Consider the following 26889-nt stretch of genomic DNA (forward strand, 5'->3'; position numbering starts at 1 on the left):
CATTTAAAAATAGTATCACTATAATGAACACAGGGTATACAAAAATATTATATTCAGTAGTTGGTTGTAGTGAATTTCATTTAGAGCAGCAGCACACTGTGCTTATAGACTACTTGTTGGGGATTTTTCGTAATGTTCTGTTTGCTATATTGAAAATCGACTATGAATACAGATGAACATTTCCTTATAAGTTTTCAAATTAGTGTTATTAATTTGAGTGCAGTGTAGTGGTTTTAATGTACATAACTAATGAAGTAATATTAGTAAAATGACTTAAAATATCAAAAAAAAAATCATACATTAATTTGTGTCAAAAACTAGTGTCCATATGGATGTAAGTGGTGAAATTTTATTAAGCAGCATTTTTGCTAATTTTGTTATACAGAAATGAAGTTTCAAGTGATCTCTACAATTGCTGTTTTTAGTGTACTACATTTACAGTGTATGTATAAGATTTGGGATTTTTGCTTTTATATTCTCTGGCAAATGTAAAATTTAAACTTAAATAGTTATATATTTATATATCACTCTTAAATAATTGTCCAAAAGGAAGGGCAGTAATATATATTACACTATAGCAGATGTTAAAAAGCATGTGTAGCATACTTGCTGCAAGTTGTGATTGATGTTACTATTTGTACATTATTTTGTGCTTCTTTTGACACAGTTTGTGACCCTTTCCAGAGGATATATCCCACAGTTTGGAAAACTCTAGTCTAGTGAGAAATTAAATTATTGCTAACTTATCATGAAATTTTATTCAAATTGTATAAATGTGGAATTTTATATGGCAACTTTTATAGCACTATTTTTGGTATGAATTGTTAAATAATGCCAGAAGCTGCCATGTAGACTAAATCTGGAGTGAATAAATTTGTTCGTAATATTATTGCATTTTTTTTTCTTAGCCATTATTACCAGTGCATGTCTAAGACTGTTCGTGTTTTTGGATCTTCAGTCTTTATGTTATAGTACATATTATACATTACATGTGAACATAAAATTCTTTTAAAAGTATATTTGTAATATTTCTTAAATTTCATTCTTGTTATTTGATTAAGAAATGTATTTATTTGTTTATATATTATTATTGTGTAAATAAATTGCTTTACTCTATAACATGCCTGAAATTCTTGTTCTTCCCCTTCATTTCCAATAAGTGATACGCATGCATTCTTCCTAAAGTGACTGCATTGTAAAGCATGAAATCTAGTAATGAAAAAAGAATTTTCTTTTTTGGGAAATTAGGTACCTGATATACATAGTGATGCCAGGTTGACTTACAGAAATAATGTAATGTTAGATGTCTGCACATAACTTTATTTTTTATGAATTAGTATAAATTGTAAATAGTCTTTGACATGCACAATTTATACATATTCAGAAGTATAAGTTAAGTTTTTCCAAATGTTTCATTTTAATTGATTTTCCTAAGTTCAGGGCTATCATTATTCTTGAAACATAGCGACAACCAAAGAGAATTCCGTCGTTAAATTTCAAGTAAAAAGAAGAAAGATAGAATGTGAAAGAATAATACTGAATGAAGATGGTGTGCAGGTGGCAGATGCAAACCAGATTGTTCAACTAATGAATGCCCATTCTAGGTTATCAGTGGTGTCTACAACATTGACCTCGAAGCTACCTGGACAGCGGAGAAATAACTGAAGTGCATTGGCGAGAAGGTATATTAGTGATGTTGCACAAAATGAATAAGAATTGCAGTAAGGGCTGGGGGTATCAGCATGGATGCCAGAAGAGTGTTCAGACGAACTCTATGTTCGTTTGACCACATTATATAATTTAAGCCTCAAAACAGGGAAGATCTCACAGGACTGGAAAGAATGTGATATCCCGTTGCACATTGTGCAAGGACAAACGTCCACTGTCAACCTATCAGTATTTCTGGAGTGATGGTGAAGATTTTGGAATAGTTAGTAAACAGTCGCATATAGCAACAGTTTGCTAAGAGAAGGTAATTTGAGTAACTTGCTCGCATTTTATTATCATGTGACTTGAGTTAGACAAGTGGAATAATAAGAATAAATACTTTCGGATTTGGTTAAGGCTTTTAAAAGAATTGAGCAGAGAAGGCTCTTGCATAAATTGGAAAATACGGGATTAGAGATAACATTAGCATGGATACGAGAATAGCTGAGTGACGGATATCAAAAAAGTGGTACTGGGGGATGTGCAATATATATATTAAGAGAGACCAGTGGTGTGCCTCAGGCAGTGCTTGTCCATTAGATCCTCGATCTTAATATTTTGAGGGATATGATGATGATGATGCAAAGATAGGCAGGGTAATTAGGAATGCGACTGACATGCAGAATGATTTGAATAGGCTGGAATTGTTGGCAATTCAGTTCAATATAAGTAGATGTAAAGTCACACTTTGGTGGGTTGAGATATCCGGTCGCTTCTTTAGAATTTGTAGTCTACAAATTCTAAATCTGTTCTTTTAATCTACACTCATGGTACACTAGCAAACAGGAAAAAGAGAGTGATATGAAAAAGACCTCTAAATTTAGTAAAGGATCATACAGGATGTCCGTCATAAAAAATTAGTTTTCGTAGCTGCCTATCGACGACGACGACGAAAACAACAAAAAAAAATACCATAATGAATTTGGGAAAAAAAACTTACTTGAAGTAAATTTCGGATTTTTATACAATTAAAACATTAATCAGTTTCCCAAACCCATGAATGCTGCAATGACCTAAATGTATCTCTCAGTACTGCTGATGTTGATATTGACGAAATAGAATTACATGAATTAATAATTTTGAGTTAAGTGCAAAAACATCCTCTCTAAAAAAATACTAGTATTTGGGCAAAGATTTCTTTTACACTCCCAATTTTTCAAAAGTGAAATAATTAAAATAGAACTTAAAATAAATTGTCTGGAGACTAGCAATTTACAATTGATACCAGCCGGTGAATCCTAATGTTGAGCACCTTTGGCTTTGATCACTTCCTGCACTCTTTGAGGGAGGTTTTCTACCAATGTGTGGCAGACATCAGGTAGAATTTGTCTCCATACCTCCAAAGCAGCACTGAGTTCAGCGACAAATCGCAGACGTGCTGCTCTGGAACTCAATCGCCACTCCAGTTCGTCCCACAGGTGTTCGATGGGGTCGAAGTCAGGATGCTGTGCAGCCCAGGGTAGTCATTTAATGCCCATCTCTTTATACCATTCCATAACAGTTGCAGCTTTGTGGCATGGGGTATTGACGTCTTGGTAGTAACACGGGTCGGTTCCATAATACCTTCACAGTGTAGCAGCACCTGATTATCCTGAATATCAAGGTACTGATGGCGACCCTTGATTCACCGCTCCAGAGTACCGTTTTCCACTGGTCAGTTGTCCAGTTCACATGCTCTTTGCACCAGACCAAGTTCATTGTTGTGATGTTCGGCTTTTGTGCCGCTGCTCTTCTGTGAAAATTCAGTAAACGGAGTTCTTTTCATTCAGCATTAGTGCTCGCAATGGTGTTACTGGTGCTCTGGAACTCATCGCGGATGGTCTGTACCGATTGTGGCCGGTTTTTGAGTGCCACCCTTCTGTCCCCGTCAGTCATTTTCTGCAGCCGTCCTAGGTATTTTCCTGCACTAGTGATGCCAGAACGTCTCCATTTTTTAACATCGTTGCTTTTGGATACTCCAGTTGAGCGGCAATGGCACGTATGGACATGCTACCAATGCGACAGCCCACGATGACACTTCTCTCGAAGTCACTGAGTTCACGTCATGTTGCCATACCACTTGTATTTAATTGCTACAATGAAATACTGCTGTCTTATACACCATTAACAAACCTGGAATGTTCATAACTTCAAATAACAGGGGGTGTCCGGATAATTACTGGTAGATGGTGTATATTCGATATCCACTGTCTCGAAATCCTTTGTCTGGACTCATACATAGGAAAGAAAAAATAAATAAAAACCTGACTGCTCAAGCATGTAATTATTCAGTTGATATAAATTATTTTGCACCTTCAGAAATTGTGAGCACAGAAAGACACTAACATGTCGCATTAAAAAAAAAAAAGCGCAAGCTTTTTATTATTTTATTTTAGGAGGTAATTCAATTGATAGTCAATTGGAGACAGCTGGCCCAAGACTATCAGTAATTTTAACCAGTGAGGAGATGGCAAACAAGTGTCGCCACTTCATTCCCCCAATCCTAACACAATGTGTTGTTTGAAATAGTGGTTCGACGGTCAATTTTCTTGAATTTACTGAGGGAAAACCTCGGTGTCTAGGAGAAAAAAAAATCGACTAACTTGTGAACTAGTCGAGGAAAGGCTAAGAAAAGTTTTTGCAGTCGATCAGAATTGAACTTGTCTTCGGGTGGCTTGGTTTTGTGAACCTGTGATTATTTTAAAATAAAAAAAATACTATATTAGGGAAAAATTTTATTTATAATCGTTGAAGCAAAAAAAATGCTAAGGTCAACAAAACAATAAAAATATTTTTTTGCTTGGAGCACCGATAAACCTGGTCTCAATAGAAAAGTCATGCCGAAGAATGAAAAATTGATAGATAATTTTCATTGGTCAGTGTGAAATACCTTAAGCTTGTAGCCATTGGAAAATATTTTGAGGGTTGGAAGTTTTTTCCCACTTGGTTAGCCTATAGACTATAATTAATTTAATTTAATCCAAGTGTAAGGAAACAAAGTTTGCACCTTAAGTATCTTCATGACAGACAACTCATAGTAAAGGTGGACAACGCTCTCATCAGTACTTGTCTTAGTATCTCCCATAATGCAAAGCACATCTCCTTGTGGACATGTATAATGCTATGCATTAATGGAAGGGCCACTACCCAGACCGGTTTCGACCTTTATTGAGGTCTCGTCAATGGGAGCCAGACCCAGAGGTGGTGATATTAAGGCAGAAGCAATGGAGAAGTCATATTTACCTATACGAGTTGCCAAAAGGTGTCTCATCTTATTATTAAATTACTTTGGATTTAGAGAAAGATGTTGGAAGTTTTTTCCCACTTGGTTAGACTATAATAAATTTAGTCTAATCCTTTATCCAAGACACCTTTTGGCAAATTATAGATAAATGTGACTTCTCCACTACTTTCACCTTAGTATCACCACTTCTGGGTCTGGCTCCCACTGACGAGAACACAATACAGGTCGAAAACCGGTTTGGGTAGTGGCCCTTCCCATAATGCATAGCATAATACATTTCTGCAAGGAGATGTGCTTTGCATTATGGAAGATACTGAGACAAGGGGTGATGAGAGCTTTGTCCACCTTTACCATGAGTTGCCTCAGTCCTGAAGATACTTCAGGCGCAAACTTTGTTTGCTTACACTTGGATAAAGGATTAAACTAAATTTATTATATTTTGAGGGTTCATTACCATATTAATCCCAGAAGAGTCTTGTAATTCAGATGCTAAGGCAATGTTTTCAGTTAGGAAAGTAACCTACCTAAATGCTTTCATCTGAAGAGCTAATCTAATGTGAAACTGGAAGTTTTTTTTTCCTTCTACAAAGCAGAAAAGCTGGAGAAGAACACCTGCAGTTGATAGACACCACAGAGAACGTACATAAATAAGATTTATTTGCGTTAATAGTGACTTGGCCGAGTCAAGCCATTGATTCACACGTTATGGAGGTCGGATTAAGTACAGAAATATTAAAATGTTAGTTATTTTGATGCCATGTCTAGATTAAACAATAAGATAACCGATACCGTAAAAACGTTAGTTGCTATCTGCTCTCACCTATTTTATTTGAAAAAAAGTCTAGAAAGTCCTTAAACACATCAAAGGCTTTAAAATCAGGGATGCACAAACTTGTTAAGGCCGAGGGCCGCATAGTTCCACTGTTACTTATGGAAGGGCCGCCAAAAAAAAAAAAAAAACTTGAAAGTTATCTACCATATATTGTTTATTTTATTTATACCTATCATAATTGTTACAAAAAAGGTAATAAAAAGTAAGCGAATTTAATTTGATGCGTGACATTGCATTGATTTGACAATATTTTTGATATTTGGTTCCAGTTTTGTAGTAGCCAACCGAAAATTGATTTTAAATTTTCATCAGTCAAGCGGTTCCTATTTCCGATTTGTTAATATTCATGACTGAAAACGTTTGTTCATAAATTGAGCCAAAGAGGCTTACACATTTTAATGCATTATCTAGCAACCATTTATAATTGTGTTTATCAACACAACGATAGAAGTTTAATAAATTGCCTTCGTTAAATTTATTTCGCAGGCTCTCGTCGTTTTGGATGTCTATGAGTTCAAGCTGTGCTGATTCGGGTGCATTTTCGGGCAAAATGGCAAAAGGATTGCTAAATAAATCTAGCAACGGTTTCACTTTTTTAAAATCAGAAAACCGATCCTTGAAGGATGATATCAAGTTATCAATCTTTTCAACATACACAGTTTTGAAGTTGACATTGAACTTTTCAGAAACTTTCTTATAATTAGGAAAATGGATGTAATTCCCTGACTTCAGTTGGATTTGAAATAGATTTAACTTGCACTGAAAAGACAAAATGTGGTCGTCAAGTTGAATAACCAATTGATCTTTGCCCTGAAGTCGCGTATTTAACGTATTTAAATGATTAGTAATGTCAACCAGAAAGGCTAAGTCACATAACCAATCCGGATTTTTTATGTCAGGAACGTTTTTGTTTTTTTCGGTCATGAAGATTTCAATTTCATCAATTAAATTTAGGAACCGCTCCAATGTTTGTCCACGACTTAGCCACCTCACTTCTGTGTAAAAAATTAAGTTTCTTGAACACACTGAAAAAAAGTGTCAGTGTCTTCAAGAAACTTTTTAAATTGTTGGTGATTAAGGTCACGGGATTTTATAAAATTAATCGTTGAAACCACAACTTTCATGACATGTTCAAATCCGAGTTTCTTAGGGCACAAGCTCTCCTGGTGGATTTAACAGTGGAATTGTATCATCGTGCCGTCCCAAATGCTGTTTCAATAATGTTACCAATCCAGAATTAGCTCCTATCATGGAAGGAGCTCCGTCAGTCGTGATACCTGATAATTCTGTCAGATCTAAATCAATTTTGGAACACTGTTCCAAAATCCCAGTGAACATGTCATTACCTTTCGTTTGATCTGACAATGAACTCATTCGAATCAGCTCCTCGCGTACCTCAAACTCTTGCGTTATTCCACGTGCAAATATTAACAACTGGGCTGTGGAAGTAATGTCAGTTGATTCATCAATAGTTAATGAAAAATAGGTAAATTTCTTTGAATAAGATGTTAATTGGTCCTTTACATTTTCCGACATTGCAGTAATTCTTCTTTGCACAGTCATCCTGTTTAACTGAATTTTCTCAACATTTTTGGCTGATTCAGGACAATTTTTTTTAGCAGCTATCTCAAGGCAATCTTTAACGAAATCTCCGTCTGTAAATGGTCGGCACCTTTCTGCTATAAGGCGAGATATTTCAAAACTTATTTCTGTTGCGATTTCCGAATGTTGAATAGGTTTTGTAAACATCACTTGTTGACCTGTCAATTCTCGTTTCAAAAATGAAATCTTTTGTTTACGTAGTTCTTCGGGTAGATTTGAAATGTAGAATGTAGACTTTCATAGTGTCTCCTTATATTGCATTCTTTTGGTATGGCTACAGCACTTTTGCAAATCAAGCACACGATATTATTAAACGACTGCACAAAACCATATTTTTCGGTCCAGCTATCCTGAAACTGGCGTTTTTCATCCTGTAGTTGGCGTTTCCTACCTTGGCCCTGCTTTATCCATTGTAGAATTTATTTTTTACCGTTTCCTAGGGATGATAATTAATTGTAGCAACCGCATCTACGAAATCAAAATACTCATATGACAAATAGACGAATTATAAAATTTGTTAACATTATTACTAACCGATTATAATCACGACAGGCAATCGTGACGTCACAGCTACTTTGCTTTGTGCATGTACTATTTTTAAAAATAACTATCGTGTAACTCGTTAAAGTTAAAATAATACACAGTGAGGCGGGTCACCAGCAAATCAACGGAGGGCCGCATGCGGCCCGCGTTCATTGTCAGATCTGTGCATCCCTACTTTAAATAAAGGAATGGGGGAGACTGTGGTTTTCACCATGCAATAAGATTCATCTCCCCCTAAAGAAATAAACATCTATGGTCACTGCAGGCATCTACAGACATAGGACACACCGGGGAGGCATAGGGCAAACCTCCTTATCCTCGAAGCGGTCGCAGTTTCAAATCGTGATAGGCCACGCCTAATACGAACGTAACGGGCCACTAGGCCTAATATACGGGAGAGAAGAAGAATGGTCACTGCGGGATTCGAACGCGCAGCCTGTTGGTTGGAGAGTGCCTAAGTTTAACCATAGCCAACCAAGACGTCAATTTAGATATTTTATTATTTTTTTATTTTAATTTTTTGTGGCCTAGTGATTAACGGCTTTTATGACTTTTTCTTTGTTAGGATTGCATCCAACTGGAATTAAATAATAAACCGTCTACTTTATCCCACTTGGGATAAAATCACCAAATGCGCTGCTACAGCTTCAAATATACTTCGTTTTCAGTAATGTTAAAAAAAAAAATAAAAAAAAAAGGATGTTGAACTAGTTTTAATCTATATTATGATCACCTACATAGTAGCGTGTTGGATCTACTTTGGCCGAGATAACGGCTTGTATCCATCTTGGCATTGACTTACTCTGCTAGACCATGGAAGGTGTCCTGAGGTATTCTGAACCAACTAGACGGAATAACATCCGTAGGTCAGCGACGGAGCTAGGCTCTGGCGTCGATCTGCAGATGACGTGTTCCACGTGATCCCACAAATGTTCGATGGATTTCATATCAGGTGAAATGAGCTGCTAGTGGAGTACAAAGAATGTTTGGATATGCTCTTCGAATCCCAATGCAGAGCTTGTGACATGGGGCATTGTAGTGCGGGAAGAGTTTAGATCAGAAAATACGTGCACCGAAACAATTCCCAGGTAAAGAATTAGCGGTCAAGATGTGTTAAAAAAAAAAAAAAAAAAAAAAGATCAGCTAACGCCTTTTTATTCCCGTATATATAGGGGCGTTTTAGCCCTATATGTGTTTAACGCATATAATCCCAAAAACTGATTTCCACCTTGTGAATGAAATATTTCTTCAATATTCTGTGCTTCAATTTTTTTTCGATAAGTGTTTTCGCTAATGTGCAGCTTTCCCAACTGTTCTGTTGAGAATAAGTGTGAAAACAATGTGTATGTGCGTGCGACAACTTGTAAACAAAGGTTAACCTTTGGTCAATTTACCCTTTCGTATTCACTCATCCCCCCCCCCCAAATGCTCTTAATACTTGAAACGGTTTTATTTGTGAGAATGTAAAATATTTAATTTACTATATTTCAGTTTTCGTTCTCATGGTATCACCATTTTGGAACGGAAAAAAAATTTAAATATTATGTTTTTACCGAAGTATGAAAGAACATAATCTTAGTTTTTCTTTCTCAGCCTTCTAGTCTCGTATGCTTTCAGTAGCATCTTAATTCCCACTTAGTAGCGCCGTTTCCGTTTTTTAAAAATTATCTTGAGTTTTTCGCACGGAAAATGCACCTTCTTAGTAGAAGATAAGCAGCTTTGGTAAACAAATCGCGGGCAAACGTGCATGAGAACGCTGAAAATTGTGAGAACAGCACGTTAGTTTTTTAAAATCTTAAAAGGTGTTACCCTAGTTTCTTAGTAAATGTAGCATCATTCTAGATATTTCCGCCTTCTTCAATCCCACACGGTGTCGCTCTTTATTTCATATTCATGCAGGATGTGAACCACCACTACAACGCCAAGTGTGTCTTCGAAAAATTCCATGTTATATGTGTACATAGGTATGATTAGCATTTAAGGAATAAAATAAAAAAAAAACATTTTTTTTATTATTTAAATAAAATATTTAAATAATATTTTAAATTTATTTAAAATATTATTTAAATAAAAAAATATTTTTAAAAAAAATTTAAAAATTTTTTTAAAATATTTAAAATAATTTAAATATTTTAATATTTAAATTATAAAATATTTAAAAAAAAAACACGACAGGGTGAATTCTGGGTGTCTTTCCACCCCCCCTTCTGAACTTTTGAAAATCTTTGTGGAATTTTACTCACATAACTCTGGGTTTCCCTTTTAGTCGTTTCCGACCGTAAGTGACTTTGTAGACATTGCCCACAAAGTATTCCTGATGAGATTTTTACAGGGTGGTTCACCATTGATTTCCCTAACCCCTCAATTTTAACCAGGACCAGCATATGGCTGGGACGTGGTCTTGACTGCATGTTATCCAGGTGTGTTCACGGGACCAAAAACCTGAGTTTCTGGGTGAAAAAACACTCTACCTCTGTATGAGACCGGCTAACTCACCTTTAGTCGAAAGAGACCAGATAAAGATTCCTGACGTCACTGACGGGAATCGAGCTCAGGTCTTTCTGATCACAGGGCTCGTCTATACCGACTGAGCTACGGAGGCTCTCACATAACTCTGTATAAAGCAAATCCCTACAACTGCTATCGTAATGTGTATTTCATAACCAAATGTTTTATTTATATTTTAATCCAAAATGAAACAAATCTCATCTCATTTTCCTTTTACCCTCTTTTACCTTGCGGTGTCGAGGGTTTATTAATAATTGGACCTCAAACTCCCCAGTGTATCCTATGTTCGTAGTGTTGAGTTCTCAAGGCCGGTTTGCCTGCTTTGCGGGACGAAAAACCCCAGGATAAACTGGGGGAAAAATCCTGTTGAAAAACGGGAATCGAACCCAGGACACTCCTTCCCCAGGCATATGGTTGCGAAGCGCACAACCACTAGGCTAACCACGCGGAACATGTTTTGTGAAAAATATTAAAAGTATCAGGTCAGGGACCACGAAATGGCGGCAGTTGTATGCGGTACTCTTCTTCCCGGAAGTCTCTGAAAATCATGGATAGCCTTGGATCAGCTATCTGATCCAAGGCTATCCATGCACCCTTGGATCGCTAAGGGATAAATATTTGAAGATTCTTTTTTTGGGGGGGTGAAAGAGAATTAACTTTGAAAAAGATATCGGGATTCAGATTTATTATTCTGTGTGTGTGTGTGTTTATTCTCATCGAGTGCCAATCACTGATCACTGAGAGGGTACCTGAGCAATATTTAGTTTTCAAGCGCTGTTCTTAGCCAGCTAAGTTGTCACAGAGACGAGATTTTTCTTAGGTAAGTGGGCCTACGAATGAAAAGTACCACTTGCATTTCTAAGCACTGCATGTCTGTGCGTTGATGTATCACGCCTTATCAGAACGAAAGCCAAAAGTCTGCCAGTTTCAGTAACCCGGATGTGGTATTCGTTGCTGCCGTATGCGTCTTGGGGGACCAGTTTGTTTGATAGTCGACTTAATGGATTGCACTTCACTGCCTTGGTAGTCGTCCCCGAGTGCCTAATTACAATAAAACAATGGACAAGGAAGGTTCCAATTGATGTGACGGATATATGACCTTAGGGAGACGAATCACGGTAAATCTGAGCGGAATGGGCTTTTGTGTTTCGCTCAAGTAATAATGAGAAGCCAAATTCTTTAGCTTCTGTGCGTATTTTTACGTTGATCACAGGGATTTAATTTATGTGAATGAGGGACAATAAATATTCTACGTAACGTTAAAAGCTAAGACAATTATCCTAGTGACGCATCTCGTGAGAACAGCAACTGCAATGATCCCGCTTACTGCGTGATATGTCTATTTAACAACCTAAAGTAACATCATTCGGGGATATCCAGAAACTTGCTACATGAGAAGAGACAACAATCCGTTGCTTCAAGGGCGCGGGGGAAAGAAGTTGATATGTTACGTAAGCCTCTAGTGATTCAATAACTGCAGTGATGTTGAATGGCTGATAATAGCAATGCTACTGGGAAGGAACTGTAATAAGATACTTAAAGGTATCTACAAAAACCGGCATAAATCATTACGTCTATGCATGTTAAATCATAAAGAATGAGATTCTAAATTGTTTAACATATTTACACGAAATCTGGAAATATTAGCCGAAATTAAAAATCAAATACAGTTTTGCTTCATGGTAAATAATTCAAGTTTCGTTATATAGTTTATGATACGCACTTCTCAATTGTTGTGTTTAATACCTTGATACTAGCTGGCACCAGAAGACTGTTGCTATGGTATCACGTGCCTTGTTGCTTCACGTGCCTAGTTACTAAAGTTCATAGTCAATACATAAGAACTCGTCTGCTTTTGTTGTGTTTATATAGACCCGTTAATTCAGACCCGTTAATTAACTCCATTAAAAATATTTCAAAATTGTAGCAGAAGACACCGAAATTTTATATCGCGTTTGGATGGAATTAGCAGATAAAATAGCAGAAAGAGTATAGCTCAAAAGAAGAAGAAAAAGAAAAAGAAAGAAAAACTGCAACCGTGCAAAAATTAAAAATAGTGGGAGGGTGGCTGCAGTTTAGAAGCGGCCGAGATTATTTTTACTGAGGTTATATTGATTGAAAATATTTTGGATTTATGAAATAAAATTAAAATGTTAAACGAGGAAAAACAACTGTTTGGGAAAGAAGTTATTGAAATAGCTAACCGTTCATTCTCTAATAGAGGTAAGTAACTTTTAATGAGATTATAGTGCAATAAATTTTGGTGATATTAATATTTTATTTAATTGTTGGAGACTTGATGGAAAATCGACATAAAAACACATCGTTAAATAAACAATATTTTAAGCTGTTAATAATATTAAAATAGCCATTCCTTTCTACGTAATTCTATTCATGGAATTACACATTTTTGTTAATTTTGAACTGTGCATTTTCAATAATGAGTTTAACGAACAGTGTAATGAATAGCAAAACACTGCCTTTTATCTCCAGTATACGAAATATGAAACTAATAAAAAATGACAATAATTTTTTTAATACTTCAGCTGAATGTTAGTAAAAATTGAACTGCAGGAAACTAAATAATGGAGGAAATATATAAATTAAATTAAAAATAAACAACTAAAGATTAAAAAAAAAGAGGTGCTTTTCGCTTTTGAAAAATCTACATTTAAAAAAAAAATGTCGTTGTTTATTTAAATTGTTATTTAGCATTTCGATCACCCTTTGTAGTTCACTTACTGTTTTTTATATAACAAATTTGTTTTCATTTGAACATAGCTCCATAAAAACTTATTCCGTTTTTCCCTTCTTTTTTTTTAATTTTTCCCTTTCAAAAAAAAAAAAATAAATAAAAGGAATAATAATAATAAAAGTAAAAAAAATAAAATAAAATAAAAAATCTCTTGGGTCTTACTCCACTTCTGTGATACAGGATTTCGTAATTTACTAACTAGTTCTCCGTCTTTTGTAGAGCTAAATTAGGATGAAAAAATGTCTCGCGTCTTGTTACGTCTCTTTCAGACCCGTTAATTAACTCCATTAAAAATATTTCAAAATTGTAGCAGAAGACACCGAAATTTTATATCGCGTTTGGATGGAATTAGCAGATAAAATAGCAGAAAGAGTATAGCTCAAAAGAAGAAGAAAAAGAAAAAGAAAGAAAAACTGCAACCGTGCAAAAATTAAAAAATAAATAAATAAAATAATAACAAAATAAAATACAGCCCATAATTTGCATTTCGAGAGATGGCATTATTATTACTATAGATGTAATTTGTTTGAAATGATAATCGAGATAATTATGTCATAAAAATATTATTATTTGGTACTTCGACAGAGTTCTAAGGTTTCACCGCGAAAGGTGGCTTCACACCTCGGGCATGTTTTGCAAGACTGGTTGCCTACTCTGCCAGAGGGAAAACCCTGCCACCTCCTTCTTAAACCGACTAACTTGACCATAATTATTCATTACTAGAGTGATGCCCGTGCTTCGCTAAGGTATTTAACTACTATAAATCCATTTTAACTCCAATAAACTTTCATCTGATTGCAAGGAACAATTTAAATTTAGCACAACTACCCCATCGCAGGCAACCCACTGTAATTATTAAAAGTCATGGTTCCATCCAATGACATGACCAACACCACATTCACGCTCAGGTTGAAATTCCCTTTAATTTGATACCCCCCGAGCACAGCCGGTGAACACTGTGGCCTCGATGACGTTCCTCTCGAGGGCCTTCATTCGCAGCCTGGTGCCATTGCTGAGTTTGGGTGGGTGAGGTTCCGCAGCATCGTCACTGGTGCCCCCACCTTGAGGGGAAGTTTGTGTGCTGGGAAGCCAGGACGATTGAGGGTGTTGGGGAAGTCCACGGGGTAGGGGAAGGCGTCATCCGTTTGTACCACCGGGTCCACAGACCTGTACTCCATCCTCCCCCCCATCTTCGAACGAGTTAAGCAGAGTGTCATTAATGACAGCAGCCCTTGTCGTTCTTGCGGTTCAGAATGGCACGCTCACACAGCCAGTCCACGATATCGGCGATATCAGGGTATATCTTGGCTGTGCAGTCTGCTAGGGTCATCGCTACTGAGCCAAAGCCTGCATGGATGGTCACCTTTCCCTCGGACTCGGGATACTCTCCGTCCTCCATTTCGAGTTGGAGTTCAGAGAATTGCCCAGCGAAGACTCGCCTCTTAAGTGGATCCTCATGTTCTTCCTGAGAGAGAGTTTCCAGATGAGGGACCATAGATACGACGCCTTGACGCACTCCTTAACCTCGTCAGCTCGAGTTTCCCTAGCACTTCTGGCAGAGTCTGCCGGAAGTCTCCAGCCAGCAGCACGGTGAATCTCCCCCCATCATTCCATTGTTTCCCGTGATGTCTTTGAGGGTTATGCTCAGTGCCTCATCCCCCCCCCCCGTGCGCCATGATGCTCTCATCCCAAACAATGAGCATACAGTCCCGCTGCATTGGGCCACGTTGCTTTGTTTTGAGATGCTTCTGCATGGATGAGGTTGAGGGAAGCTTGAAGACAGCGTGGGCCGTCTTGCCTCCCTCCAACAGCGTAGCAGCGATGCCACGATCATTTCTTACCTTCGCCAGGAGAAAGTTCTTCCAGTAGGCGACCAGAACGAATCTACACTTTTTTTCTTTTCGATTTATCACGTAATAAATTCTGTGGAAAAATATTTACTGGGAGAAGAGTTTTTCTTTCCACGTTCGCTAATCCCAACGTTCTGATTGGTAATTATTTTAGGCTTTGAATGCCAACAATAAGAATGTAGTTTAAACTAACATTTCTCTGATTTTTTTCCCTTTTTCAAAAAAGTGCTTCCGTAAAATAAAAATCACAGGAGCCTTTTCTCTACACATTGGTTACACGTAAAGAAAATAAATAAATCTGAACGCGAACTCCAAAATTTTACTTTCCGGCAACAAGTCAGATCTTCCTGCGCAGTTCCGATAACTTTAATAAAATGGCGAAAACAGAAGGAAACTTTAAAGGCGGCTTCAATATTTTCACAGGCAGAATTTCGGAGAGAAAATCGTGTTTATTTAGCAAGCGGCCATTCTTTGCCTGCCAGTTACGTGCGCCACTCGAATACAGAACGCGCTGTTTACTCAGAAAGTGATTCGACCAATCTTGATCGTTGTAGAAATGGGGTGTGTGTGTGGGGGGGGGGAACGATTATTGTTCCTTATCACCCTCAGCTTTGCTGTCTGGAAAAGTGAATTCCGCACACTGGGTTTATTTCAGTTATTCTGTTTCTTAGCCAGTGAGACTTCTCTTCGCCCGGTTCTCCAAATCACCCTTTTTTGCTTTTAAAGGTTAGAAATGTGTAAACAAGGATCTTCCGACTTCTATTGCAGTCTTAAGAGACTAGAAAACCCTTGATCTAAAAGACAGATCGTTTCTTTTCTTTTGATCTGATTCCATCGAAAGAACTGCGAAGAATGTTTGGTTCAGTTTTAGTATTTGTTTTGCTTTAAAAGAAAACTGAAAGAATTATAAAGATCTGAAAAATCTTCGTATGCAGATTCTTAATCTTAATAATAAATCTACTTCCTGAAGCGGTTCTGTTAAGAGGCTGTTCGACTCAGAAAGACAAGTGGATGCATTTTAATGGAATATTTCTAGACTTCTCCGTATCTATTTGAATAGATTCACTCGTTTGGTATCCACTTAACAAAAGAAATTAATTATGAAAGAGCTTTCTAATCAATAGTTTTTTTTTTCATAACTTACAGAAATAAACAACTGCTTATAGAATGGAAACCGTGTTTAGCGAATGAAGTTCTACACTCTTTCTATGAATCTAATATTTGCTGAACGAATTAAATGGAGTGTGTGTGTGTACGCGCGCGCGCTAGTGGACTGAATAGTTGGATTACGCTGCAGGGAACGCTCCAGTTGGAAAAGACCCGAAAGGGGAGGTGGGGGTGTCTCGTCGTGATGAGAACCATTATAAGGAGCTTTCTAACTGAATGAGAGTTAATCTCATTTAGAAGTTAGTTTTTACCAAACAGGTGAATCTTTGCTTGGTAAAAACATATTTACCCAGCATATATTTGCTTGGTAAATATAGTGCGGTCAGTCGTAGCCTTACCCAGCTTACAATCATTTCTCGTTGACTAGTCAAAGAATGATTTCTTGTAAGTGTGCATTTTTCTATAAATGTGTTTTGATTTGTTTCCTATCGTGGAAATATTTTTCCGATATATTTTTGAATTCTGCAGAATACCAAAAATGTAAAACCTGAAGGCCATAAGTGAATTATGGGTAAAGAACGAACTATTCAATAGCTGCACTTCGCCTTAGGCCATTGTATGTCGGTGCCATGGAGTGTGGGGACAAATTAATGCGGGAAAAAAAATAGTGGGAGGGTGGCTGCAGTTTAGAAGCGGCCGAGATTATTTTTAATAAATGGGGGTTGCTGTTTTCCCATCATGATGTTGATCGAATTCCAGAAGGGGAGTTTCTGTTTATAGTTAAAACAATAATGTCAGCCACCTTCTAAATTGCAGCCAACGTCCTCTTCACTTATCTTTCTTTCTTTTTTTTTTTTTTTTTTATACATGTAAGATAGGTCATATAATGGGGTGGTGTGTGTGTGTGATACATTTCACCTTTCCTCCCCTTTACAATGTTTCCCTCCATTTTGGTCTAGCCGTGCGGAAATTCTCAGATCTCAAAAAAAAAAAAAAAAAAAAATACGGCTGTCTTAAAAAGTTGAACGAAGTGACATTATTCAGATACCTGAGGAAGAAACAACTCCATCCCCTTGGTCCTATATTCCAAATCTGACACACGTACGAAATCGTTTGTACAATGCTACGGCCCCGTAAATCGTTAAAGGTTGAAAAATTATATTCGGCATATTGAAAACGAAAGAAAAAAATAATAATAATGCAGAAATGAAAGAGAGATTTCACTAAACTGGTTCGAATCTGATTCCAACCACCCGAAAAATCTCTTTTACCAGACTTGCTACAAGAGCTGATCTCAAATATCCTGGACACTAAATCTGAAGCACGTTACAACTATTGGACAATTCTTCTGCTTGAGTGCCTTAATTCTAGAAATTCCTTCCGTTCAAATGTCTCTCTGGGGGGTCAATTTTGAGACGACAAATTTCAGTTGCATCATGACAAAGTCTTGAAATAATTCCCCCCCCCGGGTTGCTCAGAAAAAGAGAAGAAACAGGGCACCGGACGAACTGATAAGGCAAGTGTTGGTTTGGTGTGTGTGTGGGGGGGGGGGGGGTCAGGGGGAAGTGGTCCCTTGGTTAAGAATTCCTGCACCGTACATACGACTGCATGGCACAGCTCATTGTCATGGTGTAGGAAGGGCTGGAAGAACATTTGTCAAGCCGTTGCCGGCGAACTGTATCCCCGCGGCACAGGAGAATCGCTGTGTCTGATTCACGATCGGGTCCGGGGGGAACCTGGCGACGCACTCAAAGGAAGAGATCGCCCTGCTTTCGTCGGTTGTTATCTCCTCCCCTCTTCAGCGTCGTAGTTATAAATTTAGCAGAAATTGATACTTCACTTCTTCAGCGTTTGCAACAAAGAGGGAAATAATCAGCTCCCCGACTGTTGCCACATTTTCTGCAGGTGGCGTTGGGGGTTGTTGCTGTCTCACGCGGTTGTCATTTCGATACCCTCTTAAAAAAATGTCCCGTGGATATATTTGATCAACCTTCGTGCATGTTCCTTTTAAGATACTCGCCTATATTTTACTTCATTCGTTTTTTTTTTTGTTTGTTTGTTTGTTTTTCAATTATTGAAATGTATTCCCTTCGGTGTAGCACATCGATGGGAACCTAATGAGAAATTGAATTCAAGAACTTCTATCCTAGCATCGGATAGAGACGAAAGCTTTTTGGTCTTGTTTAATCACTCTGCACATGCAGTACAGGGGGCGCTGTCCATTGTGGAAATCTAATTCTAAAGGTCATCGTTGCGTAAAACTTTTCAGTTAAATGAATGATTTTTGACATTTTTGTGTGTTGGCTTTTGCTGTTTCTAGCACATTCCGTGGAAAATTCTCTTAAATACGTGACATTTATTATATATTTTCTCCTTATTTCAGGCGAACCTGAAGAGTTCAGCCTCTTTGTTTATGCACTTCCTTTCTTCAATCCTCATCCTTTCTTACATTAGCTAACAGAGATGACAGTTTCTGAATTTTCATTCTGCCTCAGTATTTCGTGTCGTGTAGACGAAATACACCTCCTTTATTTAACACGTTCTTGTGCGTATTTCTAGCTCTCCTCATCATGATAATTTGCACTTGTCGGTTGGTTAAATCGACTGCAGCATCCCAATATTTTGTCTTTTCAAAGATTAGAAATTGCAAACTGACAGCAACTTGGATTCTTTTTGTGTGTGTGTGTGTGTTCTTAATGCAACAGGTAGCCGTTCTTCTCATTCTTGCAGTTTCTTTTTGGCCATCCAGCAGTCTCTTTAGCGTGAAATTCCCACCTAATGGATTCAGACATGAACCACAGAAGTTACGAACCGCTAAGAGTCCTACCTTTTTGATAATTCGTTTCCTTATCACATTTTTTGTGATATTCACTGTTTGAAGCACTCCTCGGAGTGAATATCACAAAAATGTGCTTCTAGTGATAAGGTAGCCATGCGTTATTCCATTGCTTGAAGTACTTCTCCACAGAGATTACGTGCATTATTTGGTGTGCAAAAAGCTGACTACTTTTGAACTCGAAACCGTCATTTCTGTAACCCCTCGGAGAACATAACTTGCACGTTTGACATTTAACGAGGAACGGTACGACTTTCATGAGTCAAACGAGGGTGAGTGAGAGGTTCGTGACAATACGCGGAGTCTTCAATACTAATTTAATGATGTCTTATTCGTGATACGTCACTTCCTGTGGCGTATCACGGGCAAACCGTTTCCAGAGAATCAAAATTATATCTGACAATGGCAAACAAACAAACTATTGGCGCTGTCGATTTATGCCGGAAACAGCTTTTGTCCCAAGTTGGGATGATGAATTATGTCCAGGGTGGTCGCCAGATTAGATCGTGCCCTGGGGCAAACAATTAAATATCGCCCATGATAAATTATAAGACGGAAATATAAGAAAATCTCCGATTGCTATTTTGTTTGTATTACAAGAGAAACATTAATGCAAAACGATCACATAATAATATTAATTAAATGTTTGCTCGACGGGGATATGGCACAATAAAACTGTTTATAAACTCTTCTAAATTTAAATTATAAGCTATGTCCACCTCTATCGATGTAGTTGCTAGACCAACCAATCTTTCTTGGGTCATTGCTGTTCGCAAATAATTTTTAATCAGTTTAAGCCTGGAAAAACTTCTTTCCGCACTTGCTACGCTAACAGGAATTGTTAACAATATCCTCAGGGAGTTGGGATAAATTTCTACAAGATTTTGGTTATATGTGACAAAATTTGGTGAGGACCTCTTTTCTCTCGTATCATTTTGGAGAGAATTTTTAATTCTTCAAATAAATCTATTGCGTCTACATCGGATTCTAAATATCTTGTTGCACCAATACGGTGCCTACCGCAATATGGCCAAACGAGCCCCCTTAATTAAGCGCCGCAGTGGGGCAGGCTGCGTCTATGCTACACCCTGTCGACGGTACTGATTATGTCACTGAAGAAATATATGTAAAGGCTGGTTGGTGGTTTGTGCGTGGAAGAGAAGAAACGATATGCGACTCTCACAATCTTGGTCCGCACTTCCAAAAGCAAGAAACATTTCTTTATAATAAGTTTACTTTATGTGAAACTATAACCAATAAATGTATTATTTAATTTTTAATGTCATGTAATAGTATACATTCCCCATATCTAATTATGTTCAATTAGAGAACCCACCGAAATAATCCCCCATTTGTTACGACCCTTCATTGGTTCAAAGTGCTACCTTGTATGTAGCAAGTGCTGTCCTGTTTGCTGCTGCTGTTTTCATTTGCCGCTGACCATACTACCTATTGCATTACATACGAGATGTTTAAACATCCTTCTTGCAAAACAAGTAATTCTACTTCGATATGCGTAGTGCGTTCTTTTCAATGTGCAGTTTTTCTTCATATACGCACTGCGAAAGTAGCGACTTGGTTAAACTGTTTAATGCGTCGCTGTTATAGTCCCTTGGTGAATATTTATCAGTGCAACCTTGTCCTTTCATTTCTTTTGTTGGAATAATTTTTCCGTTTAATGTATTCTTCCGCCCATTTCATACGCGTTATGTTTACGTTTTCTGGATGATCATTCTGCCGACATTAAAGATATTCGTGATCCCACCTTCACCTTGCTTTATTCAGCACAAAAATGCGAATAACATTATCCTTAGATTAGCGTGTGCCAACTTAAAAAAAAATAATAAAAGGTTGGTCAGATTACTGATCATGATTTTTCTGTCTAGTTGGGGGGGGGGGGAATATTATTATAATTTTAAATTCATTCATGAACGTTTTATTGTGCAAATGTGTATATAGAAATCATTGTATACCTACCTACTGAAATTCAAAATTTCGAATACTGAATTTATTCGATTTATTAAAAAAAAATGCAAAAATATATTAAAATTATATTTCATATTTACAGTTTTTTTTTTATAATCAGTATTTATTTATTTTTATTTAAAACTGTCGAGAGTTTGTCATGATGCTGTAAGACCGCACGGAACAATGCAGGAGAACACTTCACAAGAATAAAAAATAAAAAAAATGGAAATAATCCTGACTTTTTCGTCCGTTGTAGTACAGCATGTGAAACGCGCAGCTTATCAAGTAGGACATGCACCGATCATTCCCTTATCCCTGTCAGTGAGGATGGTGGGAGAAAGCAACTGACTCGACTTCACGTGGCAACCTACTTAGAGTACGTTACTACCGGCGGCTTCGAAGCCACGTCTTGAGCCCGTCAGACAAAGCAAGAAAAAGTTGCAGATGTGCCGTCAAGTACGTAATCATGCACTGCAGGGTTGTCACTGTTATGATACCACCTGCATAAAAATAAATGCATCCAATTGCATCATTAAAAAAGTATCATTCAATTGACATTAAAAGAATGTGCATTTCTATGATGCAGTTCTCTGCAGAATAAAACGAAACTGCAATTCAATTTCGGATACATTTCTGCAGTAGAAATTCATAACACATCAAACATTTAATAGCGTAAAATTTGTGTTTTTAATCTTTTATCTCATCACTCCTCCCTACTTCAGAACCCACTATACGTGCTTACTAATACATCTCGTAATTTATAAATGACTTCATTGAAGTTAAAGGTGTTATCCTACAAAATTAGATGATTCTGTTGCTAATTCTATACTATCTTAAGATAGTGACGTGTACATTTTCTGTTTCATAGTGATTTATCTTTTGAATTATCGTCCACTCCTGTTAGTCTTTACTCTCCGCAATAGATTGTAGATTCAACGTTTAGGTCGCCATCATTATTTTCGAAGTTGGCTCCTGTATAGCCTGGAAAGAGATCCAACGGTTTCGAAGTAGTTTCTGTCTATCCCTCTGAGGAGGTCCTCAATCTTGTTCGAAACAGTGCTGTTAGTCACGGAAATTGTAATGAAATCACTCGCTAATAAAAAAACAAACATTTGGTCCGCCTCGTGATCGTATATAACGTAGCCACACTAAGGCGACTCATGCCAAATGCAGCACAAGCCCAGAAATCTATTATTATGTCGTTATTTTCTTTCTTTTTTTTTTTCTTTTCAATAATCTTTCAGCGCATATGTCGGTTTCTTATGTGGTGAGAAATTATAGGTGCTTTGAGCAGGGTTGGCGAATTGTCGTGCATTATTACACGAGCTGTATTAATGTAGGAATAGCAACATTTCTTGAATGGGATTTACAAAGAAAAAACAACTAAATTCTGGACTTCCAGTAACTTCTCTGAATTGTTGTTCCTCTTACAAAGGTAGATTGTTATGGAAATAGAATAATGGCTAAGTTACAATCGCAGATAACAATCGAATTGTTTTAACAATGTAAAAATAGCAGTTTTACGCGAGGATCAAAGTCGAGCCTTGAAGAATCGATGCGTAAAAGTTATAGAAAACTATGCAGTGTCAATTGCTTAAAATAGCGAATCTCTTGCTTCGTTTTGACTTATTTTAATTAGCGATTTGTTGGCTGTGATCAGAGAATTACTTCGGTATGCAAACTGTGCGCTTTTTTTAATGGCCGACTGTCAAACAAACAAAAAAAAAACTTCATCTGCATTCCATCAGACTGATAATTTATCAGCAGTCGAAGGAGGACGGAGAAATATTTATTAGTCACAGCGGAATTGCTCAAAACAGCAAGAAAACTTTTGCGGGATTGATTTTTAATCTCCGCAGCCTAACAAGGAGAATGCCGCGAATATCAATTATATCCTTGACCCGCTGTTTCTTTTTCCATCCTTTCTTCGCTGTATCGATTTCTTTGATGGATAATTTCAGATCATTAATTGGCATTGCCGTCTTTTATCCGATGCTGCAGCAAAGAAAACGCAAATACGGATTAGGGAGTTGCATAGTGGAAACAACACGCACTAATAATGAAAGATCGGGCCATTAAGACTCGACAGCACCTTCCTAATCCCACTTACCGATGAGAGTTGATAAAAAAAAAGTTCGTTCATATTGCGTGTGACGCAGCAGCTGCTCTAATAATTATTCACTGAGTAATCTTTTGAAGAGCGCCTTCACGCTTCGTAGGTTACTCACGGTTGATAGGACGCTAAGATTTATTTAGCCCGTCACAATTTGGACCTAAAATAAAATTACGATATGTGAAACAACTGTTTATTATGTTGCCTTCTCTGTTATTTTATTATAATCCCGTTTAGAGTAACCAACTCGGTCTTGTTAATTCTGGTCACGTGTTTTGGGCGTGCTGGAAGCAAATAAACGGATTACTGAGACTTAGTCTCGGTAATTCAGCGCTTACTCTACAGACTGACTGTGATTCACACGACTTGCGACTTATCTCATGGCCCAGAAATAATAAAATGCGTTAATATTACGAAAAGTCTAAGAAATCTGGGCAGTGCTTAAGAAGCATTCATCTCAAAGAAATTTAATTGAATGTCAAATGGCAAGCAATCATTTTTGATACGCTTAGAAATAAAAGCGACTGGAATACAGAATTGGGACGGAAAATGGCCGAAGAGTTCGCTCAAACAAAGCACTGGAGCTTGCCGTAATTAACAGTCTTCTCGGCATAATTTAATTGGCAGCACGCTCAGAGAAGATTCGTCAGTCTTATTTCCGATACACGCTGCGACTTGCGTTAAGATTGTCCTCGTCCAGCAAGTTTACTGGCCTTTGCTATTCTCGGCCGTCTATTTCTTGTAGATTTATGACGAATTTGGTATTGGAGATTTTTATGCGAAAATTTATCTCCGCATTTACATTTTGGTTTAAATTGGGCAAATTCATCAAGGCAGGCTTAAACAATCTTTTCATCATTTTCAGATCCGCACCATCTGTCACACCTCATTATATCTACGCATGTTCTTCTTCTTCCAACCTCTTTTTTTCAGAATCCTTCTTGTTGACTGCCTTTTGGATTCCTGGTCGAATGTCCGTTTTACTTTTCTTCTTTTTCTTCCTAAATTGCCCATTTTTTCTCAGCTTTATAAAACACATAGCTTTTTAATTCATTCTTTTCTTTCTCTCTCTCTCTCTCTTTCTTTGTTTCTATCTCCCCTCCTCTCATTGTTTCTACATTCATCATTTCAAAATTATTCAGTTTTAATTTTATCTAGTCTAGTTTCATACAAAGAAATCTTCTCCCTCCCCACCCCCTAAAGATTATTAGCCAGCCTGGATGTCCGAGTGGTGGACTCCAACCAACAGGCTGCGGTTGGAATCCTGCGGTGGGCATGGATGTCTGTGATTGTCCTACTAATTCTGTGGGGAAAAGGAGTTGCGACCTACCACTTCTTCCAGCAGGGATTTCACCGAATACACGGCGTCCAAAGAGATGGTCATGTGACAAAAAGTTGCCGTTTCCTTTCAGTTTGCTTCTTCCACATTACTGGGTATTAGACTCGCTGAGTTTAATTGCTACTTCAAAAGTTCAGCCTGTGCACTGCACATGCGTGTGGCTAGTGGGATGACAAAATACTTAAAGAAAACACGTGTGTGAACTTTTTGTGTGTGTGTATTCGTTTCTAGCATAAAATAAGAGGTCAAAATATGGCGGGACCATATGTTTCACGTGAAGTATCGGATTTCAAAAGTGTGGATGGAAAATACTTCCCCATATAGTCCTGGCATGAATCCTCCATCTAGATTTCAATCTCTTCCTTAACTCGAAAGAACCACTCAATGGAGCAACCCCCCCCCCCTTGTTGCCACACTAACGAGGTTCTACTGAAATGACCGTCCCTACGGTTAGCCTAGTGGCTGTGCGCTTCGCAACCATATGACTGAGAAGGAGTGTCCCAGGTTCGATTCCCGTCGAAGACGTCAGGAACTCCGAAATTATCAACTGATTATTAGAGTATACCAGGAACTGTATAAAGATGCACAAAGGTAGCTTTATATGTTGCTTAAGTCTGTATAAATCCGCGCATTCGGCAGTACAAATCCCCCCCACACACACACTTTTAAAGAAAACTTCTTCTCACCTGAGAGGATGCAACGAACCTCTAAAGTGAACAACTTAAAAATAAAGCAGACAGAAGAACACGCGCCAATTGACATCCTGTTATAATGAATGAAATGCGCGTATTCATTGGCTGTAGGGATATTGACCAACTTCGGATAGGTCTTTTTTTTTTTTTTTTTTTGTTGTGTTGTTGCTCCCACCCACGAAAGATTATTTGCAAACCTATAGTTCAATTTGTATCGTGGATGAGTCAAAGATTTTTTTCTATTTTATGCACTGTATTTTTTGTATTTTAATTTATTTTTCGCATAGCCCCGAAAACCCAGCACTAGAAAAGTTCCAAACATGGAACTTTTGAAGCCTCCAAGAAGAGGGAGGTGAAATTCATCTCAAACCTCAAACATCCACGCCCACGACGGGATTCGAGGCCCAGCAAAGTATTCCCGAAAAATTATAATTTGCTCACAGTTTTGGATTTTTATATTTCTTAAGTTTCCATTTGTGAGATCAATTCTGCTTTTCAGTCTCAAAAGGGAGTGCGTTCCAATATCCAACTGCCTTATTCTCGACAAATATCAGCCCCCGAAATAGTTTGTAGAAGGCAAAACTGATTCGCATTGGAGTTCGATTAAATATAAACACTACGTTTTGGCCATTTTGGAGCTTGAATTGAAATAAACGTAATAAGCGATACGTTGGCTGGCCGATGCTTCCCTTAAGTCCCCTGTAGGCTGTTTAATAAGATCTATTTGTCGGCTTACTTGACCGAATGGGTAACGTACTGGCTATCCAACCAACAGGCTGCCGGTTCGAATCCCTTTAAGGTTTTGGTGTGTGTAAATGTGTTTAGATAGAAGGCGATTGTAAGACTATCGCTGCACTGATTGGAGACTTGAAAGGGATCGAAAAAAAAAAAAAAAAGGACCATGTTTGGGTTTCAGAGCGGAGTTTACGATTTATATAAATATTCAGTGGCGGCGCGTGGCCTGAAATCGTGGGGGTGCTGCAACTTTCGAAATATACATACACACTGTAAGTACAGTGTCTACGTGTTTGGATAAAATATCAAACTTATGGTAAAAATTAAACATGAAAAAATATTGTTTATTATCGATAAAATTATACAGTTTAGTATAATTCAAAATTACTTAAGAATACAATCCATTCCTTTAATTGTAATTAAAGAATGGATTTACAATTTTTGGACATTACAATTAAATTCTTTGATTGTAATGTCCAAATATTTAAAGAGACGGAGTAAACACGATAAGCACTACCAACACTCTACGACTGGCGCAAACTGCATATAAACAACAGTGGAACTGCGCGACGGACAGTGCCGCATTACGCTAATAACTCGCATCTCACTATGACGTGCATATGCTTGAGCGCGTAGCAATATGACACTGTGGTAAACACAGTGCTGCTAGAGTTCTTCGCCCTCCTAAGTGCTACAAGATGGATTTTTATTATTTTTTATAAGAGAATTGTATGGGATTGTTGATGATAAAATTAAATATTACAAGCAAATATAAATAAATTAATAAATATATTTATATATCGAGAAAAATTGGGGGTGCGTGCTGCAGTTCCGCGGTGCCTATGCACGAGCTGCCCCTGTAAATATTTAAAAAATAAAATAAATAATACAGAAAAAAAAAGCCTTAGCCCATCCACGATATTAATGTACTATATGTGTACGATCTATAGTACTAATGCGGGCAATATAAAAATCCTTAATGCACACACACACACACACACACAGTTTTCTCTATCTGAATGCTGGATTCGGAGTATGTCTGTTGTGTACCGCTGGGTTCATTCTAAGTCAAACTTCTG

At 37.5% G+C, this 26889-nt stretch overlaps 1 protein-coding gene across 2 annotated transcripts in view; it reads left to right on the forward strand.

The window, feature by feature from the left end:
* Nucleotides 1-12540: 12540 nt before the first annotated feature.
* LOC150094543 (putative polypeptide N-acetylgalactosaminyltransferase 9) overlaps nt 12541-26889 on the forward strand; it is a 668509-nt gene continuing 654160 nt past the window's right edge. The window contains exon 1 of one of the 2 annotated variants that reach the window (XM_090412397.1): nt 12541-12638. The gene's annotated coding sequence lies outside the window, so the exon portion shown is untranslated. The remainder of the gene's footprint in view (nt 12639-26889) is intronic. The other variant, XM_090412399.1, reaches the window with a different exon arrangement.

The sequence above is a fragment of the Typopeltis vanoorti genome, chromosome 22 (genome assembly GCF_054136105.1).
Source record: "Typopeltis vanoorti isolate ZY-2024b chromosome 22, IOZ_Tvanoo_1.0, whole genome shotgun sequence".
Lineage (NCBI taxonomy): Eukaryota > Metazoa > Arthropoda > Arachnida > Uropygi > Thelyphonidae > Typopeltis > Typopeltis vanoorti.